This window comes from Perissodus microlepis, chromosome 6 (genome assembly GCF_051167445.1).
Source record: "Perissodus microlepis isolate ML-2025 ecotype Zambia chromosome 6, ASM5116744v1, whole genome shotgun sequence".
Classification (NCBI taxonomy): domain Eukaryota; kingdom Metazoa; phylum Chordata; class Actinopteri; order Cichliformes; family Cichlidae; genus Perissodus; species Perissodus microlepis.
The window spans coordinates 15,566,865-15,586,310 of NC_140466.1; the positions used below are offsets into that span (position 1 = coordinate 15,566,865).

The 19,446-nt window shown below is 39.5% G+C and overlaps 1 long non-coding RNA gene across 2 annotated transcripts in view; it reads left to right on the plus strand.

The window, feature by feature from the left end:
• LOC146385336 (uncharacterized) overlaps nucleotides 1-18,895 on the plus strand; it is a 37,488-nt gene extending 18,593 nt beyond the window's left edge. The window contains exons 2-3 of one of the 2 annotated variants that reach the window (XR_014800473.1): nucleotides 1,369-1,399; nucleotides 2,205-18,895. This is a non-coding gene — a long non-coding RNA (uncharacterized LOC146385336). Of the gene's footprint in view, nucleotides 1-1,368 lie in introns of both variants that reach the window. The other variant, XR_014800472.1, reaches the window with a different exon arrangement.
• The last annotated feature ends 551 nt before the right edge of the window (nucleotides 18,896-19,446 follow it).

The window sequence follows — 19,446 nt, forward strand, 5'->3', positions numbered from 1 at the left end:
ATTAAGTAACCAAACAGGCGTAGGCATTGCCAGCAAACCAGCAAAAGCAAAAAGCGAGTGCCAGCAACCTCTGCCAAAGACTTCAGCTTGCACCCAGTGTTCTTCTCTTACTGGTACACAGAGAAATGATCTGCCTACTTCTTCGAATTGTACATTTTTCTATCCCTGTATGGATTTTTTTAAAAATTAAAAAATATTTTAAGAATGACAACCTTTTGTTGCAAGCAGAAAGATTTAAGAGAAATTATGTAGATTCTTGGTTTTTTGAGCATGTACGTTTGCTGATATGAGCACGTGCATTTGCTCCTTCTTGGCCATTAAGTAACCAAGCAGGCGTAGGCATTGTCAGCAAACCAGCAAAACTAAAAGCCGAGCTCCTACAAACTGCCAGTGACTTTGTTTTGCACAGAGTGTTCTTCTCTTTGCTGATACATAAATAAATTTTCTACCCTTTGAGTTTAAGACTTTTTCCAGTCTGCATGGAAAATGTTCTTATTCATAATACTGACAAACCTCTGTTTTTAAGCAGCTGCATAAAGTAATTATATGGATCTCCATTTTCTAGCTCTCTCTCCATCGTTGCTGGATGAGCATGTACATTTTTGAAAATCACAAAAGAGGACCTTGCGACGTCTGACCTCGAGCTTGGCGTCACTTTAATGTGGCATTAAACGAACGTGCTCCAACTCGTCAAACGACTGCATGGAGAGCTAGGAGGAGATCTCTGTGGTCGTCATGCACCCATAACGAATGGAAAGACAGGAAGACCACACAGCAGCATGGTCAGATCAGGTTGTCAGAGACCATATTTAAAATCTGGGTCAGGGTCCAGGCCGTAACCTCGCTCTCACTATGGCTCCGCTCTCCTTCCTCTGTACCCGATTCCACCTTCGTCCCACGACTCTATCTTTGTGTTTTCTCCCTCTTTTAGTTGAATCGCTTCACCCACTTTCCACATCCACGTCTTTATGCATTTCATTCCCTGTCTCAACCTTCTTAATACTCGGCCCGAGCAATCCAGGCAGGCAGGCTGCTTGTGCTGAGCTACATGGCATCTTTAGATTATATTAAATTTATTGTGAATTCATGGCAATGAACGATGCATTTAAATACAATAATGCCAAAAATCTAAATGTGTGAATTGTTGAGATAATAGTGAAACTAATATATATATATATATATATATATATATATATATATATATATATATAGGGAACTGGCTTAGTATTTCTCCTCTTTCTTTCTTTTTTTTGGGACATTTTTGATTGTAACATCTGAAAGAAAAACCACAATGGTCCCTTTGTTGGAGATGAAAGTGTTTCCAGTGTTTTTAACTCTTAATGATGTCTCTGTGTTGTTTGCTTTTAGGAAGTGAAGAAGCATTTGAACCAGAAAACGGGTAATTACATCAAACTTGTTCTATTTTACAATAAATAAATAAAAAATAAAAAAAAAGTTATTTGCTGTTTTACCCACACACGAGTTATGTTCAGAAACCACTTTTAGTACTTTGAAAAAGATACTTGAGAACAGCACCCATATTTTAAAGACATACTCTGTATTCTGAGATAAGCCTCGTGACCTTTGATATGTGATTGATGTGTTTGGACTTGTTTTGTTTACCGTAGCACACAGAAATTATACTTTGCTGCCTAGCAGGCATTTTCATCTAAGAGCTACGTGAGTTCCTCTTACTTCATATTGCTACTGGGTCCAGTTTCTGTTTATCGGGGAACATTTCCTCACATAAATCACCTGCTCTTTAAAAATAAATCCCAAAAAACATACCCTTTCTTCTATTTTGACTGTATGTGCATTAAACATATGGGATATACATTTTAAAAATATACATTTTTGACTTTGTCTAATACATATTTTACAGAGCTAAGCTGGCTGCTAACCCTTGTTTTATAATACTGCTACTTAAACTAAATATATCAATTTCAGAATTAAGTATAGCAACTTTTAAGTCAATTCCTTGTCAGATATTATTATTAATCTTTTAATTTGTTTTATGTACTTTTAGAAAGTTGAATAGAAAGAGCCAGAGATAAAATTTAAGAGGTGCCACATAGTTGCCTATTCTCTAAGGCAGACCTGGCAGGCCTGCAGCAGCTCTAACAGTGGCCTTGCTGCCATTAATAATGGGAAAATGGCAAACACTGTACAAATCAACTGGCATGAATCTCTGTGCTTCTCTACAGCACAGTCTCTCTGAACCTATTGTGGAGCTAACATGGCTGCCAGCAATAAGACATGATGACATTATCCTGCTTTCTTGCTGGAGGCCTCCCAGTAAGGAGTTCTTGTGAACACATCTTCCAAGTGACATGGAGACGGGCCTGCAGCCACCAGCGGAGCTGAGCTGAGCCGCTTTAGAGCCCTGCTGAGACCTGCCAGGCCCACAGCTTTCCCTGCCAGGGGCCTCGCTCGAAGTCAAAGTGAGTTACAACCCATGCTCTTGACACACACATGCTAATGCAGAAGCAAGCACCCACTATGTAGGCATGCAGGCACACGCACAGGTGAAATACATAGAGGAATATATGTGTGCAACCATAAACCAGTACAGAGGCAAAGAAATAACACTGTACGTGCAAATATATGCACACTCATACATAATGATACCCCTCTAAAAGAGATTGTAGCTCCACTGGACCACTAGATAGACTACATTTACATACAATCACACACAATCATAAATTTGGTATTTGCAGCCTAAGTAAATGATATCCCTGCTTCTACCCATGCAGTAAAGTGAGCATGTCGTCCAACAGGGGCTCTATCTGTCAGGGGTAGTTTGAGATCAAGGTCCAGCAGCTGCTGGATCAGCTGGATTGATCTGTCTGGGTAAACACGAGGACTGAAAATGAGCATGTTTGTGATTAAAGGCTTAACAGGAAGTGCGTGTGACAGTGAGAGAGAGGGAGCTTCAGTATGCTGTTTATACCCTGTACAAAAGAGAGCACTGTGTATTACCTCCATATATAAATGTGTGTGTTATATTGTGCTTATATCCAGCTCCATTTTTAAAAAAATGTTTGGATACTGCTGGAGTCAATTTATAGCAACATCATCCTTATCTTATACTGGGCATTACTGGTGCAGCCCCTTAGTTCATCCTCCTTTCTTCTGATTGGCTGCCCCTCGTTAATAGAAGTCAGTGGGCGGGCGTTCTGTGCTCACAAGCCAGAACTATGTACCATTAACTGGATTGCTGCCCCTCATCGAGCCTGGTTCTGACAGAGGTTTGTTCCTGTTAAATGGGAGTTTTTCCTTCCCACTGTTGCCAAGTGCTTGTTCAAAGTTTAATGTTTGAATATTGGGATTTTCTCTGTTTTCTGGTCTTTACTTTACAATACATCGTGCTTCGAGGCGACGAATGTAATTTGGCAAGTTAATTCACACAACTGAAGTGAATTAAGAAAACCTCTCAAGCCATTGTAACACATTTTTGACAGAAAATCAGGAAAATCATATTGGGGCTGGTTAATGTTTTTCATCGTGACTCACCTAAAAAGAGACAGTCTTCCAGGAAATGGTTACCAAAAATATTTTCCTAACCATAATCACGCAGTTTTGGTGCCTAAACGTAACAATACTGCAAAAGTGAAATTAAAAAACAACTTAAAGTTGTGACTCAACCTTTTCTGAGTTGTCACCAGATATCCAAAATTATACTGCGAATTACTGGAGACATCAACGCCCCCCCCCTCCCCCCGGGTGGAATACTCAAGGCCATTTTTTAGATACTGAGCAAATGAAGGAGAATTTACTTAAATGTGGTTGTAGCCACCTTAATTATCTTGCAAAGTGCCTTTAGATACAGAATAAATGTGTCAGTCCCTCTGCTCATTACAGCCAAGCCGTATCTGAAAAGACCGTATTAAGCTCTCACATGAGGGCTGACCAACAGTTTCATGCTGGCTATATATGAATGTATCTCACAGCGATAATATATCGCGAGTGCATGTGTAGCTATATGGTTTGTGTCTAATCCCAGGAATGTTGATGTGGTCCAGAGTTTAATAAATGGAGGCGTGGGTGTGGAGTAAGAGTCCCCTGGAGCAGAGTTAAGGTCTTAATGTACTAAAAAGCCTTGACCCAGACCATATACACCCACTCACAGGGACACAGCACCTTCTCTCCAGTCCAGCACATTCTTTCATACTTTGGCTACGCAGCAAAGAAATATGCACTTGGACATACACGGAGATATGCAAGCACAACAGGACGATATGACCTTAAACAACAAACATGCGCAAAATGTACCGAGTGGCTCAAACACACACACACACACACACAAACACATCCTTGTTGACTTGTGTTGGTCGTCATTCAATGAGGAGCACATGACTTAAATCGGGTGTGGTGCATGACATCTTATCGAACAAAAGCGTCCCACAGAGAGAGCTGATGGGGAAGACGATCCCTCCCCGCTTGTCCTGTCTGTTGGGAGTCATGAGGTCTCCATCTCGTTTGCCACGCTGTGTCTCGTGGTTCAAAGTCCATAAAATGTTCAAGTTAAAAAAAAAAAAAAATCCCCTGCTTTTAAAACTTTCAGCTGCGGTGGTGTGTTGTCAATAAATCAGCTGCTTTCCCCGAGGATAGCAACGTTATCTCCGGGAGGGAGAGGAAGTGCAAAACACTGCATGTTTTTCAAGAATGAAGCCTTTGAATTTCTTGTTGCGTCCTATAAATGTCTCACCTTGAGGGTCTGATGTCTCGCAGTGAGAATGGAGGGCTTGTATTCTACACATTCAACCCATCGCTTCTACATGCTTCTGCAGTCATGCAGAAATAAACTCAAGTATGTTGATCACAGAAGCTTTATTGTGTTTTGTCTCATTAACGATCTCTTTTAAGTGTCTTGCTGATAAACTTGTCATTTAACTGTCAAAATCATGACGGCTACCTCCATGTCAGATCTTACAGGGAATATTTCTTCATTTTCTCAAATGCATTGTAGCTCCGAACTTTTCTAACATTAACCAGCGGAGCTGAATATTAGAATGTAAATATCTATATCAGTTGGACCAGACATTACCCAGGCAGCCTCCTTGTAGAAAGTAAAGTCCAAATGAGCACATGTGTGAAAGGTTCAGGTAATTCACAGAGTGAGTTTGCATCACGTCCCGCCTCCTGCGCAGACTATCCAGTCGCCTCTCTTTGCCTAAACCTAAACTGCACAATGCATTTCAAGTGTCACTATGCATCTATCACATGTGAGAAAAGCCAACTCTGGACAATGTGCAGACCTAATTCTCTCAACATTATCTGGAATTTATGTGTAAAACTTGCTATAGTCTCATCAACCAACGCTGCACGTCACCATTGAGTCACCAGCTTCAGTGATAAGATTGTTTATCACAACAAATCTTTGCAACTGTTGCAACTGTTTTGGAGTCCTGTAAGTCCTGTTAATACAGGGGAAATAATGTGAGTTGCAATTGCTCAAGTGCTTCTGTGAGAGTTAAAATGGCTAAAAAAAAAAAAATCTGAATTCCACAAAGACAAGAGAAGTGAAAAGAGGATTCTCAAGCTTACTCCTGAACATTCCCCTTCTCTTTCTACCTAGCTGGAAAAAGCTTGAAAAGTGTGAGCAAACTGGTGAAATCAAGCTGAGCAGGAAGGGGTAAACAGGACATTTGTGTGCATGTGTCTGTATAATCCCATCACAAGATAGTGTCGTCGAGAGCCATTGCCCCGAGGCAGCTGGCCATAGTCCATCAAGGGAACTTTAAATTAGAGTAATGCTCACTAACACAAGGTTAGACAGTTCATCTGCTGGAGAGATATGAAAAGGGGGGATTGTCTGGTGCTGTGCTGATGGCCCAGAGAAAATAGAGTGAAGAAGTTTTGAATCCCAGGCCTATATGTGGACATGGCTATTTGTAGATTGAACTGAGGCAGATGCAGACAGGGTTGGAGAGACTGAGTCCTTTGATAATCGATAATGGCCTTGACAAATGTAAGACAATGTAATATAAAAAAAAGTGAAATAAAATAAAGTTTGTCAAATGATTTGTTCCTGGTTGAGTAAAATGCTGAATAAAGTTTGTTTAAAACTAAAATTAACTGTCTTCTTGTCCATGTGCACAGAATATTTACTGTATAACGTTTAATTTAAATGATCAACAGTGTTTGAACTTTTTTGTCCTCCAATCTTTAAAACGAGCCCACAAATGTATCAAATGTCCCGACACAGCTGGGCACAGTTGCTTTTGGCAAACGATGCCCAAACAGGAGTGAACAGTGTGTTGCTTATGGACTACTTTAACCTGTGGAATAATACGAATTTGGTGCTCTGACACTGTACATGTGGGACCAATTAAAGATAAACTACAGTGAACTGCACTGAACATCGTCAACCTTACAAGTATAAAAATGCAAAAGGCACATCTGAGGGAACACGTGTGCATTTTCACGTGCTGAATCCTTCCAATAAAATTCAGATGCGTACAAGTATGATTCATTTGGCTGCTTCAAGTTCTCCATTTAAAAAAAAATGGTTACAAAATATTGTCGTTTCCGTTTACGATGAGTAATCTGCTACGATTGAAAGTGCTGAAGAACTCGTGAATGGTTTACAGCATAAAACACATGAGCTTATTTAAAGCAGGAAGCTTATCCAAGAAAGTGTGCTATCAGGCTTCAACTGCTATGTAAAACTGGGTAGTTAGGCCTCCGTTGTCTATGCAAAGTGACAGCTAAAAAAACAGTCCCCTGAGCTCTGCGGGGAGAAGAGACGTGTAAATGATCTAAATAATCTTGTTTAGATCAGCTTTTCTGAAGATATAACTGACAAGCGCACACAAACAGGAAAAATGAGTCAGACATTCCTTGCATATGAAATGCACTCCTCTCACAAATGTTATGATAAGCTATGGTAAATGCTGCTCTTTGCTGCACTTTCACTTTACAAAAAAAAGTTCTCCTTTTTATTCCGAGAAAGAGGAATGACACAAATGCTGCAGCCGGAGATGTTCTAAAATATACCCTCTTTAACTGCAGCACTATACAGTACCTTATCTGGTGTGTGTTGATATCACTATTAGTCATGTGTAAAGAATCTGTGAGTGTTTGTGAGAGTTTTGTTTCCCTAGGCAAAGTTTGGCAAACCACAAAATTCCTTTAAATCTCCCCCAACTCCACCAAATTATTAACAGCTCCAAACACAGCATATTTAAAAATGCTTTGAAATTCGAGCTTGAATAAAAGAATGAGCTCGGAAATACAAGCAGAGCGTTGGCAGGAGCTCTGCCAATCATTCTGATTTTGCAGAATTTTAATAAATTCTCTCTATATTTTTATTACAGCTAATATTTTTGAGCAATAATTCACTCTCATTTGTTTAATCTTCTCATGAGCTCTCATGCCCGAACTGAGCTTTGGGAAAACACCTATCTAATGAGTTCATAGGCAAAAGTGAGGAGGGAAAAAAGCCCTTTTTACCTGCCAGTGATCCAGCACATCATATTTAAAACAAAGCAAAACAAAACAAAAACTTAAACAGTTTAAGTGTGGGAGGCCAGTGATGTGCCCCACCCAAGTAACTACCCTTTCATAGAGTCAATGAGCCCAGCCCTGAAGCTGCATCTCCAGACTTACCACTAATTCCTAAAGGCCTGACCCAGAAGCTGCATCAGGAGGCGCCGTCGCACAGCCTGTGATCCACACCCCGGAGCTGCACTGGAGGAACAGCTCACACAGCCCAGTGGGACCAGTCTTGGATGTGCAAACATGCAGGAACGCCTTATCTGTGCTGTTTTCTGACAGATACTGAACAGATACAAAGACAGCTGCAGAAAAAAAAAAAAGAAAAACAGCAAAAGCGCACCTACAGACTTTTAATATTGCTCTTCAATTCCTATATTAAAAAAACAAATAAATAAAAAATAAAGGTTACCAGTTACTAAACACAGTTACAGGGCTAAAATGTCTGCAGCAACTTGTGTGTTTATCATCGGTAAATACACACAGCTGTTAGAGTCCAGCGTAGCCAGTGAACAATGCTGGCAGCTACACACCTCCAGCACAAGGGACACATTAAGAGAAATAGTAGGAGGAACTGGCCCATACTTTGTGTGTGTGAGGGAGTGTTTAATGTATAATGTCCTCACCATGAGAGTAGGATGAAAATCTTATTGCAGGCGAATGGATTGCAAAATGTTAGTGTGAAGTGGAACAGGATCTATTTAAAGCCATGTAAGTAAATACACGCTTCTTTTATGGAATTTTCTTCTACATGAATCAATCATTGGAAAGCAGAAAATGTCACACTATTCTGATTTCATTTCTGCTTCACATATGCTCAATTCTGCTTAAAGTTCATGTCAAGTTTCAAATATCCTTTAGAATGAGGCCATTTTGCAACATCTGTAAAGTTTTATAAGTTTTCGGTATCTGGCTAAATGTGTAAGTTAATTTCAGTGCCAAGCATGGTGGCTTCTGCTCACTGTTCCCAAACAGATGAGAAGATTTAAACCAATCTTAGGGGTTAAACTGGGCCTGTGCGATTACAAACAGCATTCCAGCACCTTCAATTATTAATGAAATCAAAAAGAAAGTTTCATACATAATATCAACCAAGTTCATTTCTCATGTCCCAAAGCCTGGAGTTCTTTCCAGCTGATGACAGATGATACTCAATCAACACATCATAAAGTAATTTCAGCCAACCAGCCGGCCTGCAGACGCTACTCACACCTTTTTTCCCCTGCATTATCCCTGTCATGCATGTAGATGACATAAAGTTGCAGTCGCAGTACTAGTAGGTGCTACAGAAGGAGAAGAGCAAAAATGAACTTGGTTTTCTTTGTTTGAAGTGGCAGGTAATTTCAAATGCAACGCTTCAAATAACTCAGCAAATATCACCAAACACAAGCTGTTTCTCTATAATTTGGCACACAATCTGTCTTCTTAGTTAACTGCACATCTGCTGCAGCTGGGGAAGAAAATGGTCATGTGTGATAACTTCACTTCAGAGATTGTGAAAGGTGTAAAAAGTGGAAGAGAGAAGGGAAAAATTAGAAATTTAAGTCAAAACTGCATCAATTTTTTTTAATTTAAAGCGTCTATGAAGTATCCTTTTTTCCCTATTTTTTATTTATTTAAATTAGATACTTTTATTTATTTAAATCAGATATTCTCCTGCGAGAATCATCCAATTTCTTGTTGTGAAATGTCTTAAAAAACTACAAAAAGAATAATTTGGTATTATCAAGCCCTTTTCTTTATCCCAGACCACAGGACATCCACGATCGGTCAGACCACAGGACAGTTTTCCGCTTCGTCTCAGTGCATCTTTAATTAGCTTCCACCCAGAGACGGCAGCAGCATTTCTGCATCTTGTTTACGTATGACTTTTCTTCATTGAATGGTTACGTTTTGACTTGGACTTGTGAATGCAGGGAAAAAATGTGCACACTGACAATGGTTTTTAGAAGTTTTCTTTTGCTCCTGCAGAGATTTTCACTACAGACTTGTGTCTGTTTTCAGTGTGGAGATCACAGCCAGCGTTCAGTACTGATATTCAGCCTGTTCCCTTAGGTACAGAGATTTTCCAGGTCTCTGAATCCTAATGATACATGCACTGTAGATGATGAAATTCTGTATTTCTCTGGAAGTTTATCTTGAGAAATAAAAAGTATTTTATTATTGGGCTACCGTCTCAGTAATGCTGTTTTTAGAGAAGTTACACAACTTTCCAGTCTTTCACTGCAACGTTGCTGCCATCAACTGAAAAAAAGTATCAGTATTTAATATGTTGTACTCTTTCCATCATTTTCTTCAGCTTTTCTTCTTTATTTAAGTTTTTTCTTTATAGGTTTATGTTTAATGTTTTAGCTGCTGTTACAGCAACTTCCCTCTTTTTTTTTAAAAAAAAAACCAAAACTTTAAATATAGGGAGCAAATCAATGCTTTCTATTTTTATTTATATTTTACTCAGCCTAACTACTTCATGGAAACAGTGTTGTGCTTGTCAAGTCCCACAGAGCGAGATGATTTTACAGAAGCAATAGAGAGGCATGTTCACCTACTGGCATGTTCCACTGCTCAACCTGTTGATCAGGCTCTTTCCAAAAGGGCCTGAATGCTTATATTACTATGAGGTGTTTCCTTTTAAAAGTGGCACAATTGCCATGTGGTTTATCTGTCTAAAGGAAGAAATTTATTTTAAAATTTGCGTAGGATGGACATTTTTGAGGTAATGAACATGTACACACTGGCAGCACCTCAGAGGGTGAAGAAATAAAACGCCCTCATAAAACCAAGATAATGATGTGGGCAAAAGGCTAAATTGACAAGATGTACTTGCCGGAGAATTAATTTCAGAGTCTTAGTTTTGCAAGAGTAAGATATCTCATGTTTCAACAGCAATCCCAATGGCCTACAGCGACACATGACCCCAACATGGAACTTAGTCACTGGTATGGCTGGCTGTGAACACACACACATACACAGCAGAACCTCCCTCTTAGCAAACCGTATTTTTTTCACAGCGGCCGTTGTGAGTAGCAGACGGTTTTGCCATCCCTCTCCCAAAATGTCCATTAGCACAGGCAGGTCAGATGGATTTGAAACATCCATGGCAAACGGCGCTGGAGTGAAGGGTGGAGGGGGCAACAAGTGTGTGACCGCCTCTTGGAGGGCTCCACAGAGGTGGTTGTGGGTGGGCGTCAAATAGAGGCTTTTTTCACACTTTGGTGACAATGAGTGCTTAACAACAAATAGGAGTGTCTAAGAAAAACTGGTAATATGTGTGTGTGTATGAATGTGTAAACAAAAGGTGGCGCATGGTTAATTTCCAATATTTGAGCATATTTATATGGAGTATTGATGTCACTTCCCTGGCGTGTACAACTTTTTGCTCATAACGCAACACAACTTTTTTCTTTTTCAAAAAGACAAAACAGAAACTAACTGGCAAAAACAGAAGTGCTGTGAGTCTGACTAAAGGATTACAGAAAATAAAACTACTGCTCCAATCAAATTTTAAAAGTGTATCAGCACAATTATTCAGAGTCATAACTGTAACCTGTTTTTTTTCCCTTAAAAAAGCAACACCATTTGATCTTTTTCACGGTGCTGCTTAACTTGGCCACTTTCTATATTCACTGACATGTTTTTACCTTTGCTGGTCTGGAGATTAAAGGAAATGGTGCTCTTTAAAATCTGACTGCATGTAGTGAGCGGTACAGTGATAAATTACAGTATCTTTGGACAGCCTATATAAATGGCGGATAGACTCGTACTTAAAGCATTTTTTCTTTATTACAAACCATTGTCTAAGGAGCTTGGAAAGTAGTCCTTAGACTACGATGACCTGGATGACTGAGAACCTTCACAGACATATTACAAACCATATTCACCTCGTCACCAAGCACTTTCTAACTATCAAGGACACACTGGCACACAGATGGATGCAACATGGGTATTATGGCGTTGAGTGCATTGCCCATGGACACTTCAGTACTGTACCTCCACCTTTTGCCACGGGTTCTGGGTAGTGACCGAAACAATTAGATCACAAATACAAGCAGGGGAAATGAGCTTACTCTGAAGGATGGCTGTCATTTGTCATTTGGGAAGGGCTTATAGTAGAGCTGCTACTTCTCCACATCAAAGGATTGCTAGCATGCCTCCTGGACATCTCTTAGGCAAGGTGTTTCAGGTTGTCCCAACGGGAGAAGGCCCAAGGGCAGACACTGGGCACGCTGGAGAGATTTATGTCTCTCAGCTGACCTGGGAATGCCACCATGTTTCCCTGGATGAGCTGGAGGGGTAGCTGGGGAAAGGGAGGTCCGGTCTCTCTTTACACTGCCTATCCCACGACCTGTACATCACAAAATGGACGACTGGCACTTTAGTGCACATTCCCACGTGTGGGACTAATAAAGGTTATCTTATCTTATATTGCAGGGGCCAGGGATCAAACCAACAACTTTCTGATTAGCAGACTATATGGTCTTATCCTCTGAGACACAATATGTGTGTAAATATGTGTGCGCAAAAACTTTCAAGTGGTCAATCTGCTGATTAAGTGATGACATGTTAAACTGCTACTTCTTCCCTGTGGTAATTTGTTTATATTAGCATAACCGAGGCTTTATAGTTAGCCACCAGGTAACACTCATTATATGTCAACTAGCCCAACATCACTAACCCTCCAAATGTCATTGTTAATTAGTTTTCTGTCATTGCTTATGTCCAAAGTGATATCACAGCTATTTATGCTTTAGTTTTTTAGAGATATTTAAGTCAGTACACGGTGTTATCATCTTCAGCCAGAAACTAGCAAGCTAACTTCCTGCCAACTTTGAACTTAGCCAAATCTTATTTTCTTTGATGTCTGGATGTTAACCTTTATTGCACCAACTGGGAGATCAGCCACACTGGAGCCAAGAGAATATGCACCATTGTTAACTCTTACTGTTTAATTTAATTTTAGGAAGGTGACTTTGGACCCTAGAAACGGCTAATTATATCAGATTTAACAAGTGTATACAACTATGAAAGCAGTATGTAAACGCCAGCTCATTTACAATACTGTGGTGAAACTCTTCTTTTAAAGTTGTACATGCAGTTACAAATGTCAGTTGAAGAAGGCTTTCGTACTTCTGAAACAGAATCCAGAAGTTTGGGTTTCACTTCGGCTCTATGAAAATAGCACAAGCAAATGACCCTGTGCAGGATGTTGGATTATTTTCCACTCACACAGCTCTAGATGGGAATCATCTGACAATAAGAGTTTTCAACAAAAACCCTATATCTATGTCGAGAGCAGGGTAGTGAAGTAAAGCTCCAAAATATGTTAAACAAACAAATAAACAAACAGTGGCTTCTAAGAATCTATGAAATCATTTCCTGTTGACTTCCTTTATGTTTTCACACAACAATCAGAACCATGACAAAAGTTATTTGTGTACATCAGCTTAATAAAATTTTGCTAACAAATTTATAGTCAGTAAGCGAGCAATCACATGCCCCATCTGCTTTGATCAAGTCCCGTCGAAGTTACTTTTAGCCATACTAGCACGCCCAGTCTGCCAAAGAGTTGGCTAAAAGTTTAGATGACCTCAAGCCAGCGACAGCAGAGGATAGATCCCTCTTCAACTCTCTGTACGTCCCATTCACAGGCAAGAATTTGGCGTATTGATTCATCATATAAGAAGGCCGAAGCTTGACAGGCCAACTGAACATGCAGTTTCCTAATGACTTAACCACATCAACTATTTCTCTTGTGTGCCATTCACCCCCCCTTCTTCTCTCCCTTTAGGCACCAACCGTAGCTAGAACATGGTGAGTCACGTTGGAACAAAAAGCCCCATTCAAAACACACATGTGTATACACACACACACACACACACACACACACACACACACACACACACAAACTCCTGATCAACTCTAGCCAGCCTGCCTTTTAATAAAAACTCCTTCTATTATTGAGTAACCCCCCCTCAATCTCCAGGCAGAACTGGTTTGCCACCGCCAGATCAGGCCAATCCAATTGCCGAGCAGGGATCAAGTCACCATGCTGGTGCTGCTCCCAGAAATCATCAGGAGCCAAACCTCCTGAGGTCCTCCTACCACATCACAAAGCCCGCTGCTTGGGCACATGAGTGTGTGTGTGACACAGAAAAGGCAGGATTAAAAGATAAAAACCATACGAGCAAACCAAATCTATTTTGAAGTACTATGACTTCCTTCCTCAAACAAGTCCTCAGCTGCCTCATTCGTCCCACATGACACACCATCATGATCACTCACTGGCCTTTAAACAAGCCTACGCTCTGTACAGGGGTGCTTTATTCATTTTATTGGGTTATTTTCACAATGTTGAGAAATATTCAATCATCAGTCCTATCTGGTTTGCTCATTTTTTTCTCTTGCTGGCAAGATTTACAATATTTATAATCCAAAGATGAGGTTGCAAAATGCTAGTGTGTTCTCACCCCAGAGAAACAAAAATTGCTTTCTGGCCACTGCAGCTGGTGTCTTCAAATGTCTGGTTTGATATACCAGCCACAACAATTTTTGAACAATTTGATGTTTAGAGCCATGAAGTCCAACAGTTGGAGGGTGGACGTGTGTCAGCTAGGAGATCAACTGTCTTTGAGTTTTTGAATTTTGCTTCAGTAATTTTTTCTCACTTTCTAATGTTGCATTTACATGCTGGTTAGGGTTAAGTTAATGTATGCCCCATCACAATATTAACCCTGCATGTTTAAAAGAAATAATTTCTTACCAAGTGCATTTAAATTTGATGCCAAGGGGTTCTTCAGAAGTATGCTGATGTGATTGATTAGGAGTGACAGATCTGTATAACTCATGCCTAAAAAGGCATAGATGCCAAAGGTCAACTTGAAGAATTCAGGAACTTAGACAAGACAGCATTTAAAAAATATATGTGCATTATTCTAAGATGAAAATATAAATCTCATTATAAAATCAAAGTCTTGCACATAAGTTAATATAAAGTCTTGGAAAAAGATTTTATATTAAGTAGCAACGGTAGATGGTAAACATACTTAATTACTTAAGAAAGTTTAACCTTTATCTGAAGCTCTGTGAGGATCCAGCAGTCTGAAAAACCAAGTGAAGATCTTTCAATACAAATTCCGTGGACAGAAACTAAAATCTAGAACTTTGCATTAAAAACATATACACTTAGAGATATCCATTTCCATATCCGTGTTACTATAATATACAAAATCTGTGTTTGTCTGCCTTGGTTTGTTTACGTCTTTGTCTGCAAACCCCTCCTCGATTATCAGGAGCAACCAAACGTGGCACACGGGTATGTGTTAAGCTTTGTACACACTGGAAGTTATTTGCTGTAACATGGTAACAACGGAAGAAATAAATATCCATTGGCGATGGGAAGTTGGGAAGATAAACTTCTCAACTTCCACTGAGGAAACTACCAATGAGAGTGAAGAATACCAATGATTGACTTATGACCTGGTAGTAAGGACTTTAGAAGGTTACCAGGACAACCAGAGCCTGGAATGTATAAAAGCCACCAGCTGTGAGCATCAAAGCAACGCGCAACGAGCGACTCACTTCCAGTGTGTATGTAGCTTTAGGCCACCCAAGGTTTCAGTCATTTTAGCAAATGGATAAAATAATCTTATCACTCTGTAAGCTCTTATTAAGGCATCCTGTGGTTTCACGTTCACAACAATACCATCAAATTTAAATTCACAGAAGTTGAATTATTCACGACATGTTATAATGTGATCAGTTTTCCAACGGCAAGAACACACCAGTCAATACTATAGTGTGGACACGTAATAGTAAATAGTATAAAGCACTACAATGCAAAACACAATGAATACAATTACATGAAAACAATACATAAATAAGTCAGTAATTGTGATTACTACTGTATCATCTTATGAAAGTATAAGTACAAAAATAGGTAATGAGAGTAATTATAGTGTTTAGTGAGAAGAAGGTAATGATAGTATTCAAATGATTTAGTAAATTACTTCTGTTTGACAACTAAATCCAACCCAACAATAGAATCAACTCATAAATAAATAATTTCTTTTCTGAACTTCACTCGGTGAGGTTTTGGTTTGAAGAACTCTCTAAAGATCTCCAGTGTATTTACACTTGTTTATCATAAATGTATGAAACATGTTTTCTCCAGGCATTGTGCCACTAACTAACACTAACAAGAGGAATCCCTGTGTAGGTAACAAAGTATAAGTTATATGCTAGTATGTGTGTGCCTCGTTTAGAATAAGTTCATAGAGAGGTGCTTCACACAGTTTTTTGATCTCACGATCATTTGTAGTGTGACCTTTGGTAACCTGTGGTTCAAAGATTTCAGAAACCTGAAGCCTTTCTTCAGAAATTTGCCAGGTAACCTGGCAAATAAGAACAAGTGAAAGATGTTTGCAGACTTGATTTTTGAGATTATTACATACTATGTATTTTACACTAGAAAGTCCATGAATGTAAGCACGAAATGAGCAAAGTTGGAAATGTGTTTTCTTTTATCTAACAGTTGAGTTAATTTGACTGGAAAAACGTCTTTCTGTCATGACTGTTCGCTTGGGAGCATGGGAGTCAAGTTCCCAGTTGAAAAGCATATAGAGTACTCAGCGCATTTGCGTTGATATTGTGCTTATGGTGGTGGGGCGTGGAAGGCCGGAGTTATCCCCGGGGGGAAATGTCTACCTGTGAAATATGAGGCAATTATCCAAACACACACAGACCCTCCCTTACTGACATCCAGTTCAGGAGTTTAACTGTCTCTGCATGTTCCCTAGCTGCATGCTGCTTAGAATACATGTATACTCCTAAAGAAAACTTGTACATGTACCAAATGCTTCCCATAAACATGCTCAAAAAGTGTCCTTAAAGTTTAAAAATGCTTCTGATCAAATTCTCATGACATGCTTTAGTGATTTAGTTGTGACTCAGAGTTATTTCAGGTATTTCACTCAGTTCAATGAGCTGTGGCAGCACAGCCAAATATATGTTTACTCTGGCTAACTCCCAGCGTATGCAAAGTGGCACAATCATGATCAAGGTTATAAAGTTATGGATATGAGTGGCACGTCAGTACAGTTTACTTCATGATGTTTCCTGCCTGCGGTGACTAACCTCTGCTTTTTGGCTTACATTTAATTGCAAGAAATCACAGTCAGTAAAATCTCATTTTAGTGTGTTTTTTAGCAATATAGTTGGCAGGAGAGTAAATTCTGATATGAAACACAACAGATCAAATTTTGTCTTCAACTTGGTGGGAAAAGTGTGTTAAACATGATAGTGCCAACAAGCCTTGTTTACCATCTTAATCCAATGTATCAACATGCTAACATTTACTTATTACAACTGAACAAAGTACAGCTGTGGCTGATGGAAAGGTGTATTTGCTTTGCCAGTATTTAGTCATCCAATAGCCAAGCCAGTAGACAAATTTAAATTTTAAACTGGTGACTGGTTTAGAGGCTAAAGTTAGAGTTGCTGAGACATCTTCTTTAGAACCACAAATATGAACCTCATGTCGTGCCAGAAAATTTCTCAGAAATCAGTCTTGATGTGTTTTAATTTGGACCGAAGTTGTTCACCGACAATAGGAAGACTCACACACCAACACTGCTGTTCATTAATCTGCTAACACTGCTAAAAAGCCAAAAGTTGTTAAGCCGGCGTATCGCTATTACCTCGGGATCCCATGTCTCTAAACTGTACTAAGGCAGACTAGCACAGAATTAAAAAAAGAAAAAGGAACTGTCGGCTGCGTGGTTGATAGTTCATATTTTCAACATGTTTTTCTTTGTGAGCCCAGATTTTTCAGACTATTATGTTTGCCTATCTGCAGCATGGGTTGCATCATGTGGAGAACTGATGCAATTCCCTCACTTAGCATGTAAAAGGACATATCTACAGGCAATGGTGTATTTTGTCCTTACATAGCATGAATACAGGAAGACTTTGAGTCTCTGTTAAAAAAGAAAAGGCAATAGTAATAATAGACATTGTTGAGAGGCATTTTTTCATATTCGCATAACTCTCATTTGGCTCCTGACCCAGATTTAAAAAAAAAAAAAAAAAAAAACCTCCAACAAAAACACCTAATGGGGATTGTGTAGACCTGCAGCACACTTTGTGGCATGTGCATCGCTGGGTGTGGTGAGAACAGAAGCCATGACGGAGGTTACTAAGAGGAAAGAGGAGAGCTTGGAAAGCAAGGATGAGTCAGTGTCATCAGCCAGACTGTATCTCAATATAAAGGGCAGGGGTGACAACCTGTCTTCCCCACACCCAAGCCCACTCTCCATCCCTCTCATCCACCCCTCCCGCCTTGCCCAGAAATCTAATACCAACTAAGGAGACCAGAGGGTGGTATTTTACCAAACCAATTTATAATAAACCGAAACCAACTCAGTGTGAGTCACAAAGGAATTTCCCTGACACATATTTTAACCAAAGACAGTCTTTCTTACTTTCAACATCCTGTTTGAGATCTATGGCATCAAGTAAACTAGGTCATATGCACCAAGGCCTTCAGTTCAGACACACCTCATACATTAGCAATCGTCTAAATATGCATGAGTCTGTTTTTACTTGTGTTTGTTTAATTATAGGATGTTTACTCAGGCAATTATTGCATTTTATTTTTACTTTGTCTAGACTAACTACTTAATGGTAGTTCTTTGGTCTTATTATACTAAATGTTTTAATCTACAGTGAGGGAAATAATTATTTAATCCCCTGCTGAGTTAAGTTTTTTTTAACACATTACATTAAAAGTTATAAATGGAAGTACTTGATCTGCAAGAAAAACATGACTTAGTACTTGGTGGAGAAACTCTAGCTGGCAAGCACAGCGGTAAGAAGTTTCTTGTAGTTGGATACCAGGTTTGCACACATCTCAGGCACCATTTTGGTGATTTTTTATAGGATTGAGGTCTGTAGCTTAATGTGCTTCTAGCCACTCCTTTGTTGCCTTGATTACATGTTTTGGGTTATTGTGATGCTGAAAGACCCACCCACCACCCAGAAAGGAAGTTCTTTTCCAAGATTTTATGTTGTCATATTGGCTCAATGTGGTGAGGTTGTCCTGTACAATCTTAAATGGATCTCCAGATTGAGGGTGATTGATGGGTGTTTTATATTTCTTCCATTTCCAAATAATCGCACCAATGGCTGTCACCATCTGGCCAAGCTGCTTTCTGATGATCTTGTATCCCATTCAAACCTTGTGCAGGTCTACGGCTTTGTCCCTGACGTCCTTTGACCACTCTTTGGCCTTGCCCATGGTGGTGGAGAAGTTGGACGGGAAGAAACTGAATCTGATCCAGAGTCTTTGTTGGTTTGTAGGAGATCAAATATATTTTCACACAATAAAATGCACATCAATTTCTAACTTTTATGTAACTGTGTGCTTCTTTGTTGGTATTCTGTCTCTCTCCATTAAAATGCAAATACCTTACAAATTAGAGACTGTTCATTCTTTCTAATTGAGCAAACTTACAAATGATCAAATAATTATTGCCCAACATTGTACAACAGATTACATCAGATAAGTGACAAACCACCCTCTGTGTGTGTGTGTGTGTGTGTGTGTGTGTGCGCGTGTCTCCTTTGTTGAACAGATGCATCAGACAGATGAACTGACTGCTGTGAAGAGAGAGTAAAATACCTGCAGAAGGAGTGTCGGATCTTTTTTTTGTTGATATTTTTATTCTTGTATTTAAAAGATCTCAGTCTAGCTCTCAGGGACGTAAAAGGGAGTCTGAGCTGTAACAGGAGAGTGTGTGTGTGTGTGTGTGTGTGAGATCACATCATGTGTGAGTTTGAGCACACTGTGTGTATGTGTGTGAGATTAGAGAAGGGCAAAGAGTTGAGGTGGTGTTTGATGCTAGTCTCAGTGGCAGGCTTCAAAAAAAACAAAAACCTGTCACTCAGCTTCTCTCC